We start from the raw sequence: 27815 nt of genomic DNA, 5'->3' as shown, positions 1-27815 counted from the left end.
CAGATTCCTAATTTCAATGAGACTGGGACTGCCTTTTTGTCAGCCTCAACAGTTCTGGCACACCTCGGGACCTTTGGTCAAATCTATGCCTTAGCAAATTTAAAATGCTAGTTTAGCTGCAGTTGTTAGTTAAGTAACAGTTACAACTACATTCTTGTGGCTCAGATTAATCGCTGTAGCATGTGAATACCTTACACATTGGATAGGATGTATCTGAAACATCTTTGGAAAAGCTGCGTCAAAGAAGCAGGTTATCTCTTCAATGTGAAACCACCATTCTTTCCTGCAAAGGGCAAATCCAAGCACCCATAAGCTTTCCAGTACTATCTTCAGCCATAGGAGATGTCTTTCCAGGTGAAGAATCAAGAACTGCCTCATGACACGTAGGACTGAAGCCCAAAAAGTTGTTATAGTAGCATTATCCAATTAAGCAGGTCAATTTCTTTACTACTATTATTAACTGTTATGATTGTGTCAGTTCTTCCCACGAGTACTTGACAAAAAGAAACCCCAACTTTTCCTAGTCCCTGTGTAAACTCCAATCCACATCCTACTAAACTGCAACTTAAGGAAGTTTACAGCTGAATCACACCAAGGGATTGCTATTTAATTTAAAATGAGTGCAATGGCTTTGGAGTAATTGCACTGGAAAACCATCTATGCAAAGCATTAATTCATATTTTTTTAATTTCATATGGCAGTTTGTTTTGCTGCCTTCTCTTTGCCTGGATTTATCAGTAGTCTGTCGACCCTCAAAGACCATTTGCAAAGTGGTACAGTTTTGGCAAAGGCTAACTCCTAGCAGAAGATTCTCTGAAACTCACTGTAAATCTCTCTGTTCTGTCGCTCTACAGACCCCACTTCACCATCTGCCCTGTGAATTGCATTTTTGTTGTAGTATTTCACAAGTTTGAAAATATGGTTATTACGATCCATAAAATGGCTTTCACAGAGATTATTAATTAAGTCCAAAATATTGTACCAACGTGCTTTGTGAAATGTGGCTCAAACGTCACAGCACTGCTGCCACTATAACCCATCTGCATAATATTAGAAAGGAGTGCTTAAAAGGTGTCAGTTTCTGTTCACTGCAGCAGGAAGTTTCTTTTGTTTTCCCTTGTAGCAGTCTGAGAAGTAAAACCTGGAGCCTTAAAGTCAGGTGGGTGAGATAAATTGAAACGGATCTTATTGCTCCCAAACACTCTCCTGGAAATAATGGCATCTTGACATTTTATCAGTCACTCATGCGGTCATTCTCAGCAGTATCAGCCAGAGCTTGAAGGATAGAGCCGTAAAGAAAGGATTGTCAGCCATAAACATTCCTCAAAACCATGAAAGCCACAAATGAAAGCTTAAGTAATGGAGGACGGAATACCCTTGATATTTCAACAATTACCTGCAACAACAGGCTTTGTTCAGAGCCCTGACCATTTTTTTCAGAAGCCTTTAGTTGTCATGGACAGAATATGATAGAGAAATTAATAATAATAAAAAAAATTTAAATAAATAAATAAATAAATACACCACAAAACCACCACAAAATAAGGATTAAAAAAAATAGAAAGACAGAAAAAGAGAAGAATCAAAAGCTCTGATGTGAAAAGACAAATTTGAGATGCTACACTTTTCATAAACATATAGAAGTTCTATTTTTTTAAATTAATATTTATTGCTAGATATTAGTATTATTAGACTTTTATTACTCTTATTATTATTATTACTTTTGCTATTCTTTTCTCTCCAGGATATCATAAGACATTCATGCTGCTGAACTCTTGCCTGTGTAGCCATTTCTGAAGTCAAATTATGGAGAGAAAAAAAATACACTTGCAAGAACATGACAATCAAAGGAGCTTCAGTAATAGAAAGAAGCAAGTAAGTATGGGAAAGCAAAAGTGAATTCAACTTCATTCCACTTTTGAAAAGCATAATATTTTTATGGAAGAAAAATAAAAGCTAGTTTTAAAGTGCCATTGTGCCACGGTTTCAGCAATTTAGAGGTGATAGAAACTAAGTAAAATGTAGTGTGGGTATCCAAGTCAACCCAAACTCTGGAGGAAGCAAACATGAAAGGTTAAGTGCTCTAGAAATTGAATTTGTAGACTTTTTCAACTTAGGAGATTAATAGTTACTCAAAGCAATGGATAAATATTAGCAAAGGACCATTAGCAGAGAAAAACACATCAGTGACTCAGAGCTCCCTAGCTTATCAGATCAATTTTAAACAGGTTTATCTTGGACTTCTCTAGCACCTTAATGAGGAACAAATTGGTTTTTTACCCCTTTTTGTTTCCTGAGCCTTTTCTGGCTTTTGGATGTTACCTACATACAATCATTAATATAAATGGGTCAGTGGCATTAGAGTGTTAATTCTCTCTTGCCTGCAGGTTCCTGAATACAGTCATTTTATAAAAGTTCCCTTTTATTACTCTGTACATGGTCACCTAAAGTTTAAGAACAAAAGAGTTAGTGCTGTGTTAGTGTTCCTACTAAGGAGAAAAAAACATAATGAATGCAAACAAGACCAGAAACAGGAGGCCAACTTTTTTTCCTTTTATATATATATACATGCAGACAACAATATGAACAAGCCAAGTTAGAGCTTTTACACTGCTGTGAGTAAGCCTGTGGCCAGAGAGAAAAGAATCACTCCCTGTGTTTGCCAGGAAATATTGAACCCAAGCAATTGAATAGGAGAGATCTGTTTTACATTTTAAATCTCCAGGAGGGGGGAAAAAAATAACAACCAAAAAAATCAAGAGAGAGCTTGAGTGACATTTGAAATACAGTCCTTGTTAAAGCAACAAAACACATTCATTTTACTTCACTAATGGTGACGAAAAGAGCAAAGCAAGGGCACACATTTGCTCAAGTGGAGAAAACTGAGTCCATTTAAAATGCCCTAGGACATGTCCCTGGCCTCTCACTGCCATCTCAGTACACTGCAGGTACCCACAAACCCTGGACCAAACCTGACACTGTGATGTGGATCTCTTAAACAGACAAAATTGTCTCAGATGATTCAAAGCACCCAGGGGAAAGACACTGGAATGAACCTTCCAAGACATGCAGACACTTGCCTTTGGGCCAGCATCTCATTGACTATTGACTTCTGTGGGCTTCAAATGACATCTGGCATCTAAATGCTTCTGTGGAGCTGACTGTAGGATCCTTTTCCCTGAGGTACCTCTGTCTGGAGTTCATAACATTGCTTTGTATGCTGAGGGCTGGGTTTTGCTCCTGACCAGCTGAATAAATCTTGACGATCCATTACCCACTTTTGCTTTCATTTGGCATTGCATGAATTAGGCTTATTTAAATTGCTGCCTGCAAGGCTGAATTACTCTGTGCTACCGTTAACAGAGCCTCAGTCTTCTCTGAAAACTACAACGCTGAGGCAGCAAATTGTTTTCATGGCCTTTGGAAGCTGAGACGCAGGTGATCATTTTGGAAGGGTTCTGGAAACTGTTTATGCCCTGAGATACCTGTGAGATGGAAAGCAGCTACTCTGTGGACTTGTAAAGTCCCATGGAGGAACATAGACCCATCTCCATCAGCACTTGTACATGTCTTAAGTGAGGTACATCATGTAATCCCCCTTCACAAAAGATCTCACAGACTTAGGACAGCTGATCACATTTTCCTCCCTTGATACAACAGCTACATAAACCTCATAGGTTCCTGCAGAAGCCTGACTTTAGATGAAGCATATTTTACCAAAAACTTTCCTAGTGAGCTTTGACATCAGTGCTGGGTTTTATACATGATTTGGATATAAAAGGTCTAACACGATAATGTAGGAAGCTCTTTATATACCGATTGCAGCTGACAATCTGATGCAGCTGCCCTTAAACTTTTTTTCTTGTAATCAAAATTGTCTGAGTTCTGCAAATGATGATGCTTGCAAGTTTAGAAAACTTCTTTTGGATTCATAAACTCACCCCATTTTCATGACAAAATAGTGCTTTTTTTGTGTGACTACTTGATGCCTTTATAGAGGGAAGACCAGTTACCATGAGGTTAAATGCTGCAGTGTAGGTATGAGAAAGTTTAAATACAGAATAATGTTTCTACTTCCTCCAATGAAATATGCATTTTTATCTTCTATGAAGACTTTTTCTTGCTAGTCTTTGTCAGCACAAACCACCAACATAATAGTGTTTTGCTCACCTGTGAAAGGGTTTCAGATAACCACTACTCAAGAGCTCCAGTAAGACAGAATCATTTAAGCTGATTCCATAACAATGTGAAACTTTTGCAAAATGAGGTTAGGAAGTTGATGCATTTTTGTATAACCAAATGTAAAGCCCTGAACTCGTGAGCTGCTGAATAGTCTCAACTTCCATTAACATTACAGATATGCTAAGCATTTTATGAGATCAATATCAATGAAATCCAAAATTTCAAGATAGTGGTTTACCTACAGTAATAGCAATGAAAGTGCGCAAGAATGTGAAGATGTTTCAAAAACAGAAAAACAAAGTGTATAGAATGTTAACTTAATATTAGTGATAGTTTCTAGTTAAGTTCCTTCCTTCCTTCCTTCCTTCCTTCCTTCCTTCCTTCCTTCCTTCCTTCCTTCCTTCCTTCCTTCCTTCCTTCCTTCCTTCCTTCCTTCCTTCCTTCCTTCCTTCCTTCCTCTCTTCCTCTCTTCCTCTCTTCCTCTCTTCCTCTCTTCCTCTCTTCCTCTCTTCCTCTCTTCCTCTCTTCCTCTCTTCCTCTCTTCCTTCCTCTCTTCCTTCCTCTCTTGCTTTTCTTCCTTCCTCTCTTGCTTCTCTTCCTTCTCTTTAGTCTGGAAGACCTCTTAAGAAAATCTACTAAAGTTAACCTCATTCTTGACTTTATACGATTTTGACAGTCTTCCTCAATAATCACCAATTATATGTTAATGATTATGCAGGCAGCTCTAGTTTTTATTAAGTACAATATAATACAGGTAGCCCATTAAAGGCTAATGTAAGTGCCAGTATCCTGTGTAGATGAAGCAGATCAGAAACCTACCCTGGAAAGTAGTTCAGATAACTTTTTACATTTAGGAAAAGTTTATCATTTAGTCCCACTGCTTAAATCTTTGTTGAGTCTAATTTTTTTCCAACATGAGACAAGTTCCAAAGCCATATTCCTTTAGTAGATATCCCTTTAGTAGATTCCTTTAGTAGATATTCCTAACCACCTTTTCCTGGCTAAATTTATTAATTTCTAGTTTATCCCTATCAAAAAGTTCTTGGTGATACCAGTAATACCTCTGACACCTGAAGTCATAGTTTTAAATATCTGGAAGATGTTCAAGTTCTTCCATTCCTAATGACTGCAGCAGGCCTGGGCAGACTCCATCAGCCAGATCAGAGTTAGGAAGCCTTCAAAATTAAATCCCATCACTGTAAGTAGAAACATCACTGCTAAGAAGCAGGTTAAATAATAGTTTGTGGGAAGTTATAGACAATTTCCCAAACAAATTAACTTTCCTCTTGAAACTCCAAGGATTTGAACACACAAATCACTCCTCTTTCTCAAGGTATTTATCTTTTTTAGAGGCTATAAATTATACACACCAAGCACTAATCTTATACACCAACGACCATAACAAGGCAGTTGCAAAACAGAACATTCTGAAGGGTATGTTCCACTTTTAAAAAGAAAGAGAAGGAATAATAATGTAATGCCTAGGCTTGCAGCAACATTTTCCAAGATCTCAAACTTGTTATATATATATATATATATATACACACCATTAACCTCATTAAACACCTGTGAGACACATCCAGACAGTATCTTCATTGCTTTCCATGAAGGGGTACAGGGGATGGGAGGTATCTTAAGTTTGTATACTTCAAGGGAAGATCTGCAAATGTTTTCCATTCTTGCTATGTTTTCCATTATTGCTATTAATGGTTCACCTCCAAGAGTTTTAAGCAAATTCCAGAGCAAGATATTGATTGGTCTGAGCCAAGATAGATTACTTGATATGTAACTTGCTGACAGCAATACGGGATAGATCAGGCTCCTAACACTGATTGACTGACTGTTGTTAGTATTGTCATTAAGTTAATTCATTGGGTGGAGATGTTGTCCCATAGAAATCAGAAGTATGTATCTCCAGCTTCTCCTAAGTCACTGATTCACTGATGCAGCTTGGGATCTTCCACTGCCTAGAAAAGAGTACATTTGGTTCTTGAGAGAGATTCTGAGGAACTGGAAGTGGGAAGTCACCCTCAAGCCCCTGACAAGGGGGGCATCCTCAGCGAAAAGGGGTAGCTTGGGAACTCAGGGCTGGCAGGCTGAAACCTCACAGATAAAATCTGCTTCTCAGATTTCCTTTGGGATAGGTCCTGGTCATTCCCATTCAGCTCACTTCAGGGTTATAGAACAGAGCTAACTATCTGCCTCTAGTCACTGACTGGCTACTAAGACCTGGGACATATGTCAGGCCAGATTTAGGCTTTCATGATTTGTATCTAGTTTGAAATGTCTTCAACAGAGATTAGGAGTCTGAATTTCCATTATATTCAGTGGCGACTTGGTCAGCAGCATATGGAGCATTAATTATCCCATCCTAAAGTGACTAGTGGCATCTCTTTACCTCTAGGTCATCACCAATGGTACCAACACACATTCAAACCCACAGTGCATGTGGAAATGTTTATCTCCAGGGGTCTGAACATAGTGCTGAATCCCACTCTGGGTTTCACTCCCCCTTGTCAGGCACCTATTTTTTTCAGATGCTACAATGACAAAAGTAGCTCTCTGAGTCTTGTCCTGTGTGCTTGCAGTCTGTGTGATTTTCAACCTCCTGCTTTTGCTTTATTAGCATCATTATTTACAAAATTTCCTGGACAAATGGGCCTAGGGAAGCTCAGCTGCTTTTCAAAGAAATAAAATTCAAGTCTCCTGCATCTTCTGCCCCCAAGTCACTAAGCAAAGTCCTTCTCCTATAGAAGACAGGTTTCCCATTAGAGTTAGCTTATTTTCTTGAGAAAATCTCTCCTCTGAAATCTCTCTCTGGTTGCCTCCAGAGGGTGTCTCTGGAGGCATTTGAAAATCACTTAATTCTGACACTTCCACTGTTTAAGGGAGATCATGCTGTATTGTTGCATGCTTACCTTTCAACTCTTATGCTTTTTCTCTCTTTAATACTATTTGTAGATGGTTATGAATCCTTAGGAGATTACAGATATGCTATATATTCCTATAAATACATAAACCAGGAATCCATTTCCTAGCTACCTAAACTTTAAGGAAGATGGAGGTTCAGACAGTACTCAGGAGGAAACTTCCAATTTTCACTGCCACATAACCATTATCAGTCTTTGTTCACCCTCATTACAAAGTAAGTTTCCTGATAAATTCCAAAATTGCAGCATACGCACAATGTCTTCACTTGTTTCATGTGTTTGGAATCTCAAGAGATACCTCCTCTGTGGTTCGGATATTAAGGGAGTTTGAAAGGTGCTGAGGAATCTGAGACACTGGTTCCCCAAACTCCAGAATGGATGTTGTGGTAAGAGCTGTACGTGCCATGAGTCAGAGAATCCCTGAAGCACTGAAGAGGCGAGCAAGACAAAAGATGAGAAAGGAAATGTCCACAGAGGCACTTGGCCAAAGTTATAGGATAGGTCAAGGGGAGAATGAAACATGGATCACAAATCTTTCAGCTTGTACTAAGTGTTCTTGCCACAGGGTGAAATATGAAAAGGACTTGTTCATCTCACCTTTCTATTTCAGTACATCACTAGATGAGATTCTTCTACCCTTTTTCCAGGCAAATACAGTTTTAAAATTACCAAGGTGCCTTCTGAACTTTCAGAAGTGAGAATGAGATGCAAAACAAAATGAATCAGGAAAAGGAAAATCCATTTGCTTTACCCTTAATGCAGAGATCTTCACAGGAAACATATGTGTCACCTGCTGATTTTCCCCAGGGAAGGATACATCATGGTTTTTCACTGTGCTCTTAAACAAAAATGAAACTGCAGCCTACATGCTCTTCTCTTCTCTCTCCCACCCCTCAAATGAGTGTAAAACTCTAAAGCTTGTTGTCTTGGCTCTTTTAAAATATGCTTGCCTGGGATAAGAATTCAAGCTTGAGATGTGCTTTGCTTGATCTGGAACTCACTTTGCCAAGAGGATGCAAACAAGAACATATAAGAGCTGACAGTTCTCCAATGTCATATCCACAAATCCTCCTCCAGGGACAGATAAATAATGAAACAACTCAATGGGAAATAACACTAAAGCATCTCAGCCCACAGAACCACAGGATATGCACCAGACACACATGGGTGAGTGCAGAAACGCTGAGAACATTTAGTAACACAGGACTTTGGGAATCCTCATGCTTGTCTAGGCTAGCTGAAGTGTAAGTGTAAATCTGGAGCAACAGTGATGCAAATGGTCATAACAGATTGAGAAGCAGACTCAGAGCTCCTACCATCTACCTACACGGCAGGAAAATCATCATCATCTCTCTATCAAGGCATATTTCTTGATATTTTTCTTTCAAATGTCTACTCTGCCAGTTTTAGTGGTGCTGAAATGCAAAATATTCATCATACATTTCTCACAGCTGACCCCCATTCTGCAAATTTAGTTATGCAGGACTTGACCCAAATTATTTTTTTTTTCTTTTTTTTTTTTTTTCCTCTTGTTTTGTTGATATTTGTCTGTAGTCTTTATATCCAAAGCTCTCAGTGAACTGAGTTTGATTGGGCAAATTTTTACTCTTAAGACTGAGTTTCTGAATTAGAATGGTAGAGTATTGCTCTCAGCTAAGTTCATTAAGCAAAACAGAATAACAGCATGCAGCATTTTAGAATTGCAGCCTACAGTTTCCCTTCCTGCCCAGAACTTATCAGGCAGATACCTCATGCAAACACAGGATTTTTCCATTTCCTTTCCTATTTATTACTAACATGCTATTAACCATTTCAGCCACAGCTGAGTCTTGAGCTGATATTGTCAGAGAACTATTTGAAGACTGCCTTCCTGATTGTAAAGTATTTCCTTAAAGACCTCTAACTGTAGGGGGACCACATATGGCCACAGATATTATCTTGGGACTTCTCAGGTGCCTCTAAGTTTGGTGAATTAATGCCTGTTATTGACAGCATTGACTTCAGTTTTCTCTAAGGAAAAGACAACTGGAGGACCTACAGTCTTCCACCCCAGTCATTAGGCTGTGTATCATTCTTCTCTCCCCTCTCTGAAGTTGTCTTGTTGACTCCACTATTCTCAGCCAGTGAGATGGCTCTGATATGAGACAATGTCATTAGTGGCCCAATTTTCTAGCCATTGGCTTTAGATATAATACATTTCTTTTGGTTATCCTGAACCATTTTGGGGTTTTTTTTTGCCAGAATGGCTATGGACCAATCTGTACGTTTTTCTCCAACATGATACCTATTGTTCTTAGGGAGGTTTTCTGATTTTTATGCAAGATTGTGGTGTCCCTGCTGGATCCAACTTTAACAACAAGAGTCAAGAGAGGGTCTTAAACCTCTTAAAACCAGCTTAAAAGTGAAATACTTTTCATATAGCAGCTCCCCAGTTTTCACATGGCTCTTGCTCATTGTGCTTTGATCCTACTGATGCTGAATGCTCTCTTGCTATACCTCAGTGTGATATAATGGAAGGAACACCATGTGGTAGTCTGCAGAAAAGTCGATTAAACTAGCAGACATAAAACTGCAAACAGCTTTTACGCGTCACTAATGGACTGGGACTGCTTGGCTTTTATGATAGCTCAGAAAACCTTACACACCTGAGGTGCTGTAAAAATGAGTAACAGTTAAAAACAGGAAGAAATGTAAAGGACAAGGTGCAAAGCGGGATGGCTTTTGGCATTAGCTGTTCAACAATGTCAGACCATGGTCTGTTTACAGGTACAAACAAAATGAGCTCAACTTCTCATGGGAGAACTGTCTTTGTCCCAGATGTGCCCTGAAAACTTGGTGATCAAAAATCTTGCTGTTAACAGAGTACCTTTCCATCTGTTAAAAAGAGGGAAATGGATGTGGTCAACAGGGACATTTAAATTGTAGATTCAATGTTTGGCTAACTAAGGATTTGATTTGGCATTTTCCCTTGAGCTAGCAGAAATACTGTTCATTAAATATTTCACCAGATTGTGTTTGGCTCTGGTTCGTGCTGTCTGCATTTTGCTTTCAGACCCTCAAGGCTTTTTGTCACATTGAAGTTCTGCATGGTGCTGTTTTCCCTTTTAGGGATCAGAATTCAGAAGGACAAAAGGTCTGCAAAATCCTTTACTCCTATACTCAACTGGCAGACATGTAGACTAATTTTCCAAGACGAGCTTAACAAAGCAGTATCAGAAAAATGACAAATTTCTATAAATAATTCTGAATACTGCAAATGGTATGCCTGAAAAATCACTTGATCATTAAACAACAGAAGATGCCTTCTGTAAAATAAATAAACCATGAAAGGAGAATACCAATCTACAATTTAAGATTCACATGGTCTGAACAGTTCAGGAAGATGTTGCCAAAATGCAAAGATACTGTATGTCCTACACCTTTGAAAGATTCAGCCCCCAAAGCAAAGCTGAAGTCAGGTCTGATACCTGACTCATACCAACAGGGAAGACAGAGAAATCTCCAATGCTGGCTCAACTAGGCAGCAGACAGGAGGGTTTTTTATGAGAAAATCTTTTAACAATCATAAATTTTCATGCTCTTTACCTGGATACCATGGTGAATGGCAGTAGATTAGATCCATTTGTCACTTCTCCCCAGGTCATTTTATTAAAGGAACATGACACTTAGCAAACTAGTCATAAAAAAAAAAAAAAAAAAAAAAAAAAAAAAAAAAAAAAAGATAAAAACTCTGTGATGTCTTATTAATATTCCTGCACTTAGTTTCAGGGAAAAAAAGTTAACTTGCAGATAGTACAGCTCAATCAAGTGGAAAACACAGATCCTAAAGAAAACCCAACCCTAATTGCATAGCTTTGACCTAAAATGAATCAGGTTTGATCTTAACTGGCCGGGAACCAGATTTATATTCTATTATTTTTTATCTTGCTGTGGTAACTAATGTAAGAAACATTTAATGCCAAGTTAGCTCTTCCTGTAGTGTCCTCAGATTAAAGGAAAATGGAAATAGCATCTCTGTCAGAGTGGTTGTACAGTGTTCTCATCCCCTGAAGGAAACCCAGACTCTGCTGACTAAGAAGACTTCAGCTTTTGATCATGAGTTATTGGATATCGACCCATCATTCAGTCAGTGTTGCAGACTGTCCTGAATGGAAAGGGTTGGAATTTCATCACATTCATGGGGAATAGCTCTCCCAGCAAAACTTCCTTCCCATATAAATCAAGCCAACAAATGGCAACTCAACATTGGTCAGACATTCATCAAATGCTACATGCTTCATGGAGCCAGGGCACAAAAACACAGTATCCTGTCACCACTACCTCACATAAGACAGTAGACAATTCTGATGCTGTAGGAGATGCCATGTAGCAGGTATCATGCTTCCCATACAGGTAAATGTAAAACTATCTCACAGGAAGAGACATTGTCAATCAGAAACTGGTGAAAAAAAAAAGAAAAAAGACTACTTGATCTAATTAAAATGTACATTGATTACTGTCAGCTTGTGGAAATGCTGACATGCAGGGATTGATCTTGCTTGGGGATGTTGCATAAAGCAGCAAGCCCCCAAACTAAAGCTATTGGTCTTTCCAAACCCACAAGGAGTTACTGCTATACCCAGGCAAAAAAATTCTACAAAGTTAGGTATCTCAGCCTACCACTCCCAAACACTTCTGATTTGGGCAAGGCTAATCACTATTTTTTGTTATTTTTCAGTAATGCTACAATTTGTACACTTTGTGTTTACCGTATCACAGCAGTTCACTGATGCACCCACAGTAATCAGCTGTCTGCAAGATTTGGAACTATATAAGGACCAACTCAATAAAAACACAGAAGATAAGGTGACAGCAGAGGGAGTCAGTGATGGTACAAGCCCAGCTTGCTTCAATAGTACAAGATTGCATCAACAGGTAACATGACAGGAAGGTTTTGAGATGTAGCTACAACAAACAGTTAAAGTAAGACAGAACTTCTTTTAAAAAATGCTCTTAATAAAACTGCCTCTTTTTTTAACACTTAAGAATGGCTTATGGCTTTGGAGGAGACTATTTTGCCTGATAATGATTTGTCTTTCCTCATATTTTTCTCGTAACTGTATGTGTCCTCCTTCCAACGTTTTTTAATGTCCTTTCTTGCATCCTCCCACTGGCCCATTTTCTCATAGGGGAAAGGAGAACTAAAATTAGGAAAAAGAAATTGCAGCTGAACACTTTTAATAGCACTTCTACCACAAAAATCTCAAATAAAAAACAACAACAACCAAAACAAAATAATCTGAATTGGAAAGTAAGAAACTTAAACAAAAATATTTTCCTTCTTTAGCAGATTTAGTGGAAAACTCCCATATCCAGTAAGAAGTTGATTTATTTTCTTGTCTTAAAGGAAAGATGGGTGGCTTTGATTGGTTGTTGGCTGTTTCTTACATCTTTTCTGGTACACCCATGTGCAGAATTGATTATGTGCTGGGATAAAAGCCAAATAAGGACCTAAGTATAGATAGGTCTATAGTGCACATACTGCTGAGGTGAAAATACAATAGGTGAGGGCTCCCAGTAGGTGGTTGAGGTTACAGTTTGAGTCTTGTAGTGCAACATATGTGGATGCTTCAGTGCCAAAGGCAGTATAAAATGATACTTAAATTTAGGCACCTGAATGGCCCCATTGGATAGTACTCAGACTGTTAGGAAAAATGACATAGATTATCCTTGTATCAGTTCATTCACCTTCAAAAAAGGAAAACTAATATCTCTTGTGCATCACTTGGAAAATTCTATTTAATTAATTGAAAAAATTATAGACACAAGATATTAAAGACATTGATCTGTGTATCTAAAGTATTGATACATTTTAGATCAATAGATGAAGTGATGCTATCCAGGAAAATATTCCAAGTGATGGGCCACAGGGAATATAAAACTTGGCCTTCCCCAGAAAGAAACTTTATTGTGTGTCCTTTAGCAAAATAGAGAATTGTTATAGTAGGTGATAGTTTATAGCTTACTGTTCAGGTAAAACAGTAGATTTCAAAAGTTTGCTGATAGTGATTTTTGCTCTTTTAATGGTCAAGTTCTAAATTACTGTGAAAGTCCTACCTGTCTGACAGCTAGAATGTACAAACCTTTCAAAACAGTAAGTCACCTTGGAAAAAACTCCACACAGAATTTCACACACGCATATTCCTCTTCTTATCACAAGGCATAAGAGATCTTCTATACCATGACAAGAAATGAGGAAAAAAAGCCTCTGGATTATTGATAATTTGCAGATGGAATGAGGTGCCTTATGATTAATGCCCTGTGAGGAGGATGCTGTAAACAGAACATTATTTTGTATTGCAAATAAATGGGTCTGCTAAGTACTGTGTAAATCCCCCTAGGTACCAATGGCCCGTAGCTCTAACAAAAATGCATTGGCAGAGGCACTTAGCATCAAGAAATCCCATCTCTTGGTGCCAAAGGGTTAAGAGTCTCTCCAAATCAGAGGATAAAGGCATTAAAATGAGGCCATTACTGTAGGAGGAAGAAGCCCCAAGACTCCTTCCTCATTACTTTGCCTGGTTACTAGGAGGAACCAAAGATCCTAATACAGGTTTGAGTGGACATAAAACAATACTAAACTCCATAAGGACTGAGGATTCCAAAGTAAATTGAATACTGGGAGGCAGCAGAGACAAAAGTTAACTTAATATAAAAGCCTTGACCCTCAGGTAAGGCATTTAGATGCTGTTTTGGCAGCCAGAACTGATGGCAGGCTTGCTGAAAGGGTATTGGCTTCAGAAAGAAGACAAATACAATCCTAATTACAGAATCACAGAATCATAAAATTTCAGATTGGATGTCAAAGATTATCTGGTCCAACACTTCTAATAGCATAGTGTATATGAGATGTGAAAAAAAAAAAACCCACAAACAAAATCACTATGGCACCTAAGCTTCATGAATCACAAAAAATCAGAGTGACCTCTTCTGATAGGGTTTGTTACTGTGCTAACTCAACCTGAAAAGAAAACATGGACATTGATGCCTCAGATCCCCGAGGACAAAATCCCCAGCACAAGCCCAGAGGAGCATTGTCACAACATAAAATGAATTTCAGAAGCATCCCAACTGAGGAGAAGCTTGGATTTGGATTAGGCCTATTAGATGACTTGGAGCTTTATGTCAAAGATTTACTGCATTCAGATTTTAGCGTTATTTCCATGAAGTTAAACCATGTTTAGCATTGATGTGTTACATACTTGATGGACTACATCAGAGATGCTGGAATCTCTGAGGAATTAGCATTGTCATCTCAATATCTCACACGTGGTAAAACAAGAATTCTTCACAAAAAGAGCCACCAAGGACAGAAGCATGAATTCACCACCCAAGAAGTTGTCTCTATTAAAAAACATGTTTTAGACATTTTCCAAGGAATCATACATGGTCCAAGTGACAAGGCAAGAGCAAATAGAGCAAGTTAATATGGGAGACAATGTATACATGGCTTCAATCAACTAAAAAGGACACACTGACACAGGAACACTTACAACTATACAATGTAGGTCCTGCAATTGACTGGCTTAATACTAAACCACGGGTAGGGACACGTATGTGCCAGTTAATGTTAGAATTTGAATTACCTGTCAAAGAGTAGATAGAACAAATCAGACTGGTTGCCTGTCAATGACAAATGACAACATGTTTCACTATCAAAGAATACCTGGACCATTTTATGGGTTGTACTACTATGATTAAGACAGTAATTGATGAAATTCCAAGGTATCTAAATTATGAAATTCCAAGGTATCTAAAGGCAGGTATCTTAAATCAGAACTTTGCCTACTCTTTGAATATACAGGAACCATACATCACCCCTCAGCCTCAAAAATTGCCTGAAGACAATTCCTAAACTTATCCACAGCTGCATATTACTGGACAAAACGACATACAATGTGTTCCTTTACAGCACCAGAAATCACTCCAGGTGCATCAATCAGTCCTGCAATGCTACAAATCGCACTTGGGAGCAGGATAAGCAGGACCCATGAACCTCCAGCACACTGTCACTGTTTTCTGAAGCTGGCATAACTGGGTATGCAATTAATAAGAATTTGAACATCAGTTTAAGAAAAACATCATTAACTCACCCCTAGTTAATGACTACCTCAGCACCTGGGGAAGGGGTAAGGGAGGGTCTCATGTTGTGTCCTCACACCATTAAAGATATGTGGCTGTATAAGGAAAAAAAAAAAAAAAAAAATTAGAGTTCGGGTTAGGGTTAGGGCTAGAGGTTAGGGTTAGTCCATGGAGGACTTCCTAATTGATTATTTTGAAAAACAGGATGAGGCAACCACCATCACCATTTACAGAACGGATCAAACTTAAGAATCCACTCTTAGGATCAGAAGTGCGATTTGCATTAAATCACCACAGATTACTTCACCATAAAAGAATTAAAGAACAAAAACCTCATAATTTTTTATAATCAAAGAATTTCAAACTCCTTCGAAAGATAGAGTTTCCTGGGTCTAAATACCCACTTGATATTCTAGCTGGTGTCAATGAAACTACTTAAGGTGATTCTGGCAACATGGAAGCTCAACAATCTACTCCCGCTCATCCGACCAAGTGTTAGAAATTCTGTTCATAAGCATTTAGAAGTTCATATATCTTACCAAAGGCTAGTTTGACAAGTTTCCTTTAATACTAACAGTGACATTGGTCCAGTTATGTGTGATAATGCAATAGTTTATTTTATTCAATCACTTCTTCTTGTAATCATAGGAGAATCCTATACCATGACATACAATCATTGTCTTGCCAAAGCAGATGTAGCAAAATCTCAATGTTCTTTATTAATTCCTGTCATTGTGTCTTACATGTTTAACTGTTCTATCCCTATGTTACCTAATTTTCTTGAACTTATAAGACTTATTGGTTCCTTTAATGTACATCATGATGAGTATTTTGATATTATTAAATGCATGTATGCTTTTTGTTAGTCACAGGTAATGGAATTTTACAACAGAACTGTTTAAAGTGAGTTTCATGAAGTGTTTCTTCTATTTGTTAAGTACCCTGATCTTCACCAACTAATTGCTCACTTTGTCAGTCTTGACCCTGCAGCTGTACTTGAACTATTCTCAGTGCAAAAATCTTGGTACTTCCCAGAAGCTGACACAAATCTTGGTGGCAGCAAGCCATTTGCCAAAATGAGACTTGACAAAGACACACCACCAGCTTTAGAAATATATGGACAATGACTGAGAAAAATCTTTAGGGTCTAAATCATAAAACTGTATCTATCTAAACACAGTGAGTGGCCTTCGTGCACTTTACTTACAGGTTGTCCATCTTAACATAAGTAACACAAAAGCATTCAAAAAATGGGTATGTGTCAATGATTATTATCCAGATGCTTTTCAGTATGTTCAATGTAAAAAGTCATTTGATCTGGACTTAGGTCTGGACTTCAATGACATAGTGACTGATAAGGCTGTGATGGAATCAGGAAATAAGTGCACTTATGAATATAATACAAAATAATATTACTCAAAAGAGCTCCGCCACATAGGGAATACCAAAGGAACAAGCAGACTTGTTGATGCTCTTATTGAAGGAAAAATAGATGTCATACCTAAAATGATGATGACTTAAAAACAAGGGAATGTACCAGGGGACCAACTAATTGGTTTAGTTCCTGAAGAAAATGAACTTAAAAGAAAAAACGGAGGGACTTTTCCAAATTATCATTACACCCCCGAATATACCAAGTTATCTGTGAATCCCTCAAAAGGGATGTCATGCCCTTAATAAGAACACATTCAATGACAATGAGTCAAATGGCACGGTGACATTACTTCCACATGTTATCAAATAAGACTCAAACAGGAAAAGCGTTTGTAATTGACCTAAATTACAGTTCCTAGCGTAATGCATTCATGCCAGAACTGCAACAGCCTTTTTGCATGGAACTAGGTCGCATGTATGGAAGCCAAGATTTCTTTCATATTGAGTCTTTATTAACATGCCGACATTTATTATAAAAGATTTCACCACAACAACAAGGTCAAGATGGTCTGCCACTGGAATACAAGGTTAGATGCATTCATGGTATACTACCAATGGGTGAAGGGATCTGCCAAGTTATGGACAACTTTGACACCGCGTTGGCAGACTCCAGCACTATGGGGGATTCATGCAACCTTTTATATACTTGGTCAAGGAATGTGGTTAAGGAGAAATTTTGGTAAATTGATGCTTCCATAGCCCAGCACTTCTTATTACTTCTTGCTTGACCTGTTCCCAGCTCATCAAAAATGAAGAGTTTACACTGATGTATGAACTCACCTACCCTGGGGCCAAACGTTTTATCAGGAACCCTGTTAGCAAACTTAAAAATGAGGCACTGGCTGTTTCATCTATTGAGCCTTACATCAGTTCAGCTCTGACTTACAGCAGAGAAATCGCTGGGACAGTAGCAATGTTGGCTTGGTGATAACAGAAGGGAACATACTGAAAGATCTAGAAAGATTTTCTATTTCTGATGTAACAAGATTACTTTGAGAAATATTTATTAAGTCCTTTTGGAACTGGCTCACCAAGGAGCCTTTAATGAGATACAAGCAAGTTCATTTACTTGGAATAATTCAAAGACATGAAATTAGTGCCATGATGACACTCATAAGGACTATTTTTACAGTAACCTCAATGACAGCTTGAATGTCATCGATGATTGACCAAATCACTTCATGCATAGGCCCACACAGTGACAAGAGGTTTGCTCTTCCAAAAATAATTCTACACACAATTATTAATAGCCATTATATAGCTATAACATAGCCATAATAATTAATTCCCTTTTCCTGCCACACATTGGAGATTAGTGAAACCCAAGGGGGGGGGGGGATTTTTATAACAGCAAATAGGTGCAAGTCCAGAGGAAAAATTAAGTCAACTTGGTAATTTACAAATTCCCTTTCAAATCTGAAAGGTGGAGAAAGGCAATTTATTTTTAAATCCAAACCACAGTATTTTTTGTCTGTTAATATCACTTCCAAAGAATAAGGGACACAGGAAAATAGTGCATAATGAGCCCAAGCTTCATGTCACTGGAATGAAGCCAGGACAAAGTAACTTTTGTCAGAGAAGCAGTGTTAGAAAATCTAATACACAAAAGAGATATTTTTGCTTCTTCCCATCAGCCACAGTGACACCTGGCTTTTTATCCACAGCTTTCCAGGTGAAGATGCAAACTAAGTTAAAATCTGTCTTTGCAGGGTTGAGGACTATAGAGCACAATGTTCCTCAGAAAGAGAAAGATATCTCTTTGCTTCAGGTTCTTCCTGCTTTATTCTCTTATAAATAAAAGAGGATTGGGTATAATCAGTTTGCCATCACCATATCTGTGATATTCCACACATGAAAGACTTTGAGCTTAGTGGAAAATACCCATAGGTTAGGTTGGCATCTGCTCCACTCTTACGGACCTTTAACATGTGTTTTGAAATGCTCAGGCATAGTGGGACCTAGCAGTATCAAATCTTGCTTTTGTAGATGGAAAAAACAGCAATTCATGCTTTGTTACAATGATGAGATTGTACAGATCAAATCACATCCTTTGCACCACAGGGAGCCAGATACTCTCTGATACTGCATTCTGGGCTCAAGTGCTCCTACCTCCCTTCTGACATACACCAAGCCACACTTCCAGTGCTCATTTTGGGGGTGGAAACTACCTGACTTTCCCAATGCATTGTGGTTTGGAATTACATCAACACAAGCATGCTAGTGTCAGCAAAGAATATAGCTGGGGCCAAAACAGATAGTTTGAGGATGAAATGCCAACTGCTGAAATCAAAACCTTTCTTGATGTTCCAAAACGTGATGTCTTGACTTTTATTCCCTCATTGTAGAGCCATATACAGCTTCCTGTTGAGTGAGGAAATCAAAGCAGATCCCTCTGTTCAAGGAGCTGCATGAGTTCTAGCCACATGTGGTTACCATGAAAGCATCCTCTACAATGAGAAAAGAACTAATGGTGGGGAGCAGAGAAATGTTGGAGGAAAAGAAACTGCAACTCGGGGACTGGATGAAGGAGTTTTTTACTCTTCCTTTGTAGACTATAGATGAGCTGAAGTGAGGCAGCAGATAAGATGAGAGAATTGGTTTGGAAATTTGCTTTGTTGCTTCACGTGGAGGTGACCCAGGTGGAGAAACACGCCCATCCCTGTAAACTTAGGGCTGAAGCTGTGGAGAGTTTTTCAGAGATAATTGCCTGGAGGAGAGAATATCTATTAAAATTCTGAAATTGAAAACATCACAAATGCTCATAAACAGACAATGCTCAAACGTCTGTCAGCATATACGTTGCATTATCTGCTACCTCAGAAAGGGAAAGGATGATCAGTCAATAAATGCAGAAGAAAATACCATGCCCAACTATAGAAGAATGATACTGGAAATTTCCACAACAAGAGAGGAGACTATCTGGTAGTATACTTTTTATCATTTTCCTCAATATGACTTATAGTTGACTTATAGCTCAGTATGATATATGTTTAACTTTGCCAGCCCAGTGTCATCTAGTGTTATATAGATAAAGTTAATTACATAATTGCTACCATGAACCACGTAGTAATGCATTAATATACAGACAGTGTTTGCAGGATTTGGGTCTAAACTGCTACCTCATGCAAACTTTCCCTAAATCCCAAATTATTCTTTTTGAAATACTGCTCTTCTTTGACAGCACCTAATTAGAGAATCGCTTGGGGGAGAGATCTATATAACTATCTATATGAATATATAAATATTCATATAAATAAACATATAAATATCCACAGATTAATATATAAATATCCTTGCACAGAGAGATTTGAATAAGTATCTTGGTTGCAGCAATATCAACAAAATCATAACTAGAATGCAGAACAAAATCTCATTTGCTTCGTTTTCCACAATTTTTTGGCAAAAATTAATCCTCTCTGATTTCATATATTTAATTAATAGCTTCATGTTACAACTTGATCACTCCTTAATTTTTCTGTAGTTGAGAAAGAAAGATTCTCCTGAGAAGGTGACTGAACTTTTCTGGGCTTAATCACCTTCTGGAGGTGATTTTGAATTTGAATTTCATCCCTGGTTACAAATTCCTTGATCAGCCGAATAAAACAATGCACCCTTATCTGGTGCAGATCAGCAGAAAGGTATTTGACAACAGAGACTTTAGCCTGATCTGTTCACTAGTTGACCTCATCTTGGGACAGACATCTGAGATCAGTCACTTAGTTTTGCTTAAACATAACCTATATTTGTCTACATTTACTTTTCATTCTTGAATTGAACACATCAAAAGCAAGAGAAATCCCCTTACCTCTGAATCTTGTTCTGAGAGTTAATGTCTTTCTACACTATAAATGTGCACCATTTTCACCACTAGATTTTGACTAGTCCAGCCACTGAATCTTGTAAAGAACTTATCTTTAAGATTCAAGATCCTTTTGCAACCCAGAATACTTCCCTTAGGAGGCAACTTGAATGTGGTGAAAATAGAAATGTATTAAAAAGCAAGGAGCCAACCAAACCTCACATTCTAGAATTTCAGTATAATGTCCCAGTAATCAGCTCATCCAGTCTGTTTACAACACTCCGGAGAACTGGGATGGGTAATGGTTTTTAATTCAGCAAGCAGAAATAGTTTTGGAGGTATGACTGTGAGAAAGGACAACATTACCTCTGCCTCTCCCAGCCATGCACAGACTGATATGGGAGAGTTGGGGCGCAGTAGAAGAGATCTGGTTATACAGAACACAAATTGCTCACAATCTCAGCAATATATGGCTCTGACCTCTCACGAGGCAGGCTGTTTCCAACAAATCTGCTTCAACCTATTGCTAGCAAAATAGCAAATGACTGTCTTGACTGTCCTCTGACTTTCATGGACCATATGATGATCTCTGCAACATTACAAGCAGCAGGTGCCCATGAATGCAGCATTCCTCCTCCTCCTCCAGCTTCTGGTCCGGGCACCCTGAGGTTATTGTGGCCACGACCCATGAAAAGGCATGCAACTTTTCATGAAAGTGGCAAATTTCATATATGAGAAAGAATCCTCTCCCCTCCCTTGAATTTCTCCTTGTTGCAAACTGGAGCTCCGCTCTCTGCTGCAGCCCCACATAAAGAGAAAATTGTTTCTCATAAATTACTTTGGAAATGCACATTGCATGTTAATTGTAAAATAAACAGTTTAAATTCATTTCATTGAGCACAACATCAGAAAGAAAATGAGCCAACTGCAGTAGATTATTTTTGTTGGGTAGGTTTCAATCATCTTTACTGATGCCCTTCATTCTTCTCCTGATTACCATCACTAAAAACCCCCACAGCAAATTTCATCTGAGTATCTAAAAATAGAGATATTTATAACTTGTCTGTTTTTGTCTCACATCTCTCCTCCCCCATTCCTCCTGGCATTTCTGATCAGACTCATTTCAGACCCTGTAGAAATATGTAAAGCACCCATGCAAGGAATATGCATGGGGGGGAGTTCAGGGACTTCATCATATTCTTTCCTATCTGAAAGATAGGCAGCCGAAGGAGTATCCTCAGTTCATTCTCTGCCAGGGGTTATTGTCCCATTGGACATACTCTCTCATGGGATTGCTTATGTGAACACTGCCTGTCAGCATTCACATCCAGCCAGGTTAGCAAAGAGCTCCTAATTAGACTGGTTAATCCAACCTAGAACATTTTCACCAAAATGGAGTGAAACAGACAGAAATAGTTCATCCAGCAGATCAGCAAAAGCAGAGCTGAATAGATGGGGTTGGACAAGGAATAGAAATTTTTTCAGCTAGCTCTGCTGTAGCCACAGAGATGTGTGACAGAGGCCTTAGTGCAAGTCCTCACTGGGAATAAAAGTGGTATAGCTCTATAGACTTCACTCTAACGAGGAGATGGCCGATAAGAGAGATGTAAAAATAGCAAGTTTCACAAGTCCCAGAGACAGGTGAATGACACCCTTTTGAGTATGCCTTTGATCTTTGGGCTGACATACCAAAATTAAGTAAATCATATTGAAGCCAGGAGTCTGTTGTTGAGACATGTTGAGTCTACATGATCACTTTGTAGGTTCTAAGTCATACCTCAAGGGACAAGGTAATTTGAAACTTAGCTCAGGCTTGTTCAAAATTCACCTCAGGTTCATAAAACTGCAAACCGCAGTGAACTCTGTGAACTTGGCACAATTTAGGGTTTGAAAAGTCCAGGTCTAAACACATTTATTTTTTTTTTCCAAAGGAGCCTGGGAAACAACTGAAAGCCTTGGGAAAAGTTCCTCTGCATAGGAAAATAGCTAATGCATCAAGTTACGGTTTCTTAATGGCATTCAATTAACACATTACCGTTGTTAGTTGATTAAAAATTAAGTGTGAATACACATTTTACATTTAGTACTTACAAATGTTCCTTGATTTATTAAAATTGTCAGGAGTTAAGGAGTCTTGGGATAAGCAGGGAATATTTTCTTTGCCTATTTTGGCAACTCTGTAATGAAGCAAGCAGTTTTTAATAGAGAATTCAGTCTTGCTGAAAACCTTTCTGTAAAACACATTATAAATCATTCTTCACATATTAAATACTCACTTTGCTCAATTCATATTGTTTTTGCAAGCATGTATTGGCTAGCAGCAGTTGCACCAGAATAAACCCCCTTTTTTACAAGTGCAGCTGAATTTGCACTCATATTGGTGTTTGCTAATGGGGAATCCTCCAAACAACACTCCCTTCTTCGGAATAACCCAAAGCCTCCTCCCTGGGTCAACACTGGCAGTATGAAGGTTTTCCACATTGAATTTTTGGGTTTCAGTATACCAACAAATGCCACCACAGGCCTTTCACCACACAGATCCTGGTGGCACTTTTACATCAACAGGGCAAGAGCTGAAACCCCCAGCGTGGGCTTACAAGAGAACAGGATGAAAGCTGTCCTCAGAAGAGGAATCCTACCCAAGCTCTGACAGTATTTACAGGACCACCTCTGGCAGACCTGCTGATGCAGACAGCCAATATGCCCAGTCAGTTGTCACTTGTATCTCCTCCTATGTGTGGTATTCCTGAATTTCAACATGTCAGTACCAATGCTGTACACAGGGCTGCACGTGAAGGTACTGCAGTCACATGTTCAAACAGACATTTAAGCCTCTGAAGAAATATTTGTACTCTCAGATGTGGCTAATGTGTTTATTGAACCAGGTCCAGGCAATGACAGGCATAAGGACACTGCGGAAATAGAAACACAGCACAGCAATAGCTGTGCAAAGTGCTCAACATTTCAGCTAAAGAAGATGGGGGAAGAGGGTGTTCCTCCCACCTAAGCGCTGACATTTCAGATCTGCCTGCTTCAGTCCACAATTGTGCTTCTCTGGCTGTGTGACATATGGATTTAGATCACGAAAACAAGACCCCTACCTTGTGAGCATTTGGTCATCCTGCTCTTGAGATGCTGACAAAAATCTTTTAAACACACAAGTTGGTTTCCAGAATTACAATTTTCTGCCTTCACCCTCCTCACCCCCAAACTGCTCTGCTCTCAATATAACACAAATACAAACAAGAAAAACCAGAACAAAATAAAGAAAGAAGAAGGAAAAAAGCTCAGGAAGATTTTACAGCACGTTCCTCTCTGACTTGCTCCCAGGGAATGCATCAGTGTTTTTCTCTAGTTCTACACCTAATGAAACTCTTGTCATGAAGCAGGGATTAATCTGTTTATTTATTATTTGCATTAGGATGATACCATCTGCACTTCCCTCCCCTCCTCTATCTTTCTCCCTGCATGATTTGGGATCTATTTTGTTGAGCAAGACGGGTTCCATGTTACGAAAAGGTTGCTATCCCTGTTTCAATGAAGGGAAGTGAGGTGGGGAGAATGTAATGATTTAGATGGGGTTCACTCAAGCACAGTCAAAAGCACCCTATCCATTTCTGTGGTCTCCAAATCAGCCTCTAAGCATAAGCCCGCTCTGCAAAAGACATCACTGTGAGACAGAGATTTAAATTGGCTACAAAACAGTGTCTGCACTGCAGGGATGCCAGTTCTGGCTGCAGGAGCAGAACAGCAATCCCAGCTTGGCGATGGTAAACTGAGGTACTGCAGACTCCTTGCTCAGAACTGGCTCCGTACAGTGATCCAGGATGTATCAATCACATATGACCACAAATGCCCTGGATTATCTTCCTCAGTTCAGGGAGTAGCAAAATGAGAAAATAATGCTTACATTCTCAAACTCTATTTACCACTGTCTGGTCTTAAAGTACATCTCCGTGCTGACAAAACAGAGTTCAGGATGGATACCAAAGTAAAGTACATTTGCTTTTGTCTCTTATCAAGTCTTCTGCCATGTTTAGGGTGTCTTCGTTAATTTCTAAAAATCCCATTTGTCCAATAATTATGTGACTAAACCTTAAAAAAAAAAAAAGGAAATAAAACCACAAAACAAAATAAAACAAAAGCATTGATTTATGAGATGAACAATATGATGCCTCAGTGTTCTGGCAGAAATGTTTTTAAGTGCTCATTTTTAAAATTAAGAACTTCCTATGAAGAACTTTTCAGAGAAGTTTTTAAAGACTAATAATTAGACACCTAAAGATACTAATAAGTGGTAACGGAGTTAAGAAAAGATGCTTATCTCCTGCTGAAGCTATTGGAGCAAAATAAACAAAAAATTTTGGAAACTTTCTTCACATCTGCTGATCTTTCATTTAAGCATCCTTGAAAATCTGAAGTCTTGCATGCACTGAAAAATGAGATTCCATTGTGCATGTCTGACATGCTTAACTCTTGAAGCATTTTGCAAGCATTACTTACAGTCTGTGAAGCCCCAAGAGAAAGCTAGCAGGAACAATCCATTTTTCCAAGGAGGGATGCTGACTTTCACATGGTTAAAAGCCCATGAGCTGATGACCGGACTTCCAGAGCCTCTCCAAATACACCCTACTCTATTTACTAGACTGCTCTGGTCTCACTGTCTTCCCATATGAACCACATCTCTGCTGTTACTGGCATTTACTGCTTAAGCCTGAGCCTGAATTTCTTCAAGAAAATTAAGGGAAAAGGCTTACTCACCCCACTGCTCTTCATGTAACAAGTAGGACAGAGCTTACATGCCTTGGAGACAGAGAAGGATCTACCCAGGCAACAAAAAAATCTGACAGCAAGTATTTATCAGGTTGTAAGATAAAAGGCTCACCTCTACACACAGACTGAAGCAGAGAGCGTAACGGGGGGGGGGGGGGGGGGAGGAGGGGGAGAGGGGGAGAACCCAAATAACTTAAGGGGAGAGCTGTGACCCTGCTGTGGCCCCCCCCAGGGCTGCCCCAGGAGAGCATCACCCCACCATGGTGCTGTCTGGAGCACCCTAGGGAGAGATCACTGCTGAGGGACACATTATGGGGTGCATGGTAAGAGAGTTTTGGATGTGAATGGGGCTTATTACAAGATGTCCGGGGATGAAAACAAAGGTGGAAAGGGGGGGATCAAGGTGGTTTGGGAAAACTAAAACTGGGAAATTGAGAAGAAATAGGGTAAAATGGTCGGCTCTGTGTAAACAGGTCTGGTCAGTGCTTTTGTCTGGATCCATGCTGTGTGGGTTTTGTGATTGTGGGTAGAGAGTTTTGTTACCCTGTACCTCTCAGAGCTTCTCAGCAACACAGCAGAGACTGCAGTCCATGGACTGAGTGTTTGAGCCCAGCTGCTAGGGAATCTGTATTCTCTAAATCTGTGCAAATTTTGAAATGACAGCTTTTCACCCCAATCAGTCCAAGGGGGAACCAGGATGAGGCTGTTGGTCCTGAATGTGTTGGTGCAAGTACTCTGTGATCTGCATGGATTTGGATACACCTATGCTGCATATGGATTTGGATACACCTATGCTTTGGATACACAAATGCTGCATATGTGTGTTTGTGGGAATACATGCCCAGTCTCTGTTGGCTGACTCTGGGACATGGATCTCTGTGGTAGCTTCAGTTCTGCTGGGCTGCCAAATTCAGTCTTTCCCTAGCAACATCCTCAAGCCACTAAAAAATGCAGGACTGCCATATGCTAACCTGCAACAAATTCAGTGATCTCAGTAGTTGGAGTTAGACTTCGGAGATTTGGAGAGGCTCCTTTACTGCAATGCTCTGTTTGATAAACTTCAGCAGCCAGATCTGAGGAAGGGAATGAGGAAAGGAGGTACATTTGGACAGGTCTGCCAGACAGATGGACAGGAAAGCTTTTTTTTTCAGTTGAATGATACCAAGCACAATAATAAGACTTTAGTGTGGACGAAGATCTTACGTAACAACTGTCCTCCCTCTCTCTACAGGGTGGTATTTCTTGGTGCTTTCATTTTCTGATACTCTACATCCAAGCTGCCTGTGATTTTCCTCGATGAAGGCACCAAGACAATAGTTGTGTGCTTGAGCATTTCTGAATATCTCTATGGACATGGCTCTGAAGACCCTGAGAACTCAAAATCCAAAATGGGGTTAGATTCCTCCATCTGCAGAACAAGAACCCTTTTCCCCACACAGTTGAGAATTGGAGAGTACAATGTTCAGAGCCTTTGAAGTCTTTCATTTCATATTCATGTGAATGAGGACAGCCTGGAACCTGGGACAGTTCACTTTTTGGTTCAATATGTAGATCTGTTTTACCTATGAAAGAGGCCTTGACTAAAGTAAGCCTTGTGCTGAACTTGAAGGCATCAGGGATGGTTCACATTGTTTGTACCTATTAGATGCAAAGCCTTAATTTTGCCTAATGCTTGTATTTCACTGGGATTTAGGCACAAGTTAGACATCTATCCCACTGTCCAAATTCAAGGATGCCCAAGCCAAATTTTCAGCATAAAAAAAAAACTGGACACCCAGAGAGTTTATGATTCTCACGGATTAAACACCTGTAAGATGTATGCTTTGAATTACAACTTGAGTCTACTCTTGGCATCCAAGTTCTTCTTCTTTTGGACTGCTCCTGAGACACACTTGTTACTTGAAGAGCAATGAGCTATGAAGTGCTTGAGTTAGGAAAGGTTCAACCTCACTTACTTTTTTCCAGTGGGTTACCTGGACTACCTCCAGTAGCAGAGGTAAGCAGGGACTCCTTATGTCCTCCATGCAGGATAAATTACCTTCTTTATAGTTTCACTTATCTCTTTCCCCTATAAGAAGGAACCTGGATGTATAGCTTAGACTAAGAAAAGGGAAAGCAGAGGAGATGAATCTTTTCATCTTGCTCAGCACAATGCTCTTTCTTCCCCAAACCATGTCCCTATTGTCACTAAGTTTAAACCAGAGAAAACTCTGGTAACTGACCACTCATTTAAAAATCTGTTTAATTTCAAGATGTTCATGAGAGCTATAGAGTCTGTTAATTATGAAGCATTAAACATATAAATCCAGATTCTGACATCTTGACAGTGATGGTGATCTTGTATACAAAGAGTTCTGCTGCCATAAATTGGACCATTTGTGCAACAGGATCTACCCAAGGCTACGAGTGACTCAGTGTGAATCCAAATATGACACCTAATATTTCTAGCAGGGGACCAGATGACTCAGGGCTCTGTAACAAAACACAGAGTTTTTCAGCCTCCGGCTACCTGCTTTAATCTCAACACTGTCAGCCGTGACAAAAAGTCAGCACCACATGACAGCTGTTCAGAGACA

Source organism: Calypte anna, chromosome Z (genome assembly GCF_003957555.1).
Source record: "Calypte anna isolate BGI_N300 chromosome Z, bCalAnn1_v1.p, whole genome shotgun sequence".
Taxonomy (NCBI): Eukaryota; Metazoa; Chordata; class Aves; order Apodiformes; family Trochilidae; genus Calypte; species Calypte anna.
This window is presented reverse-complemented; position numbering follows the sequence as displayed.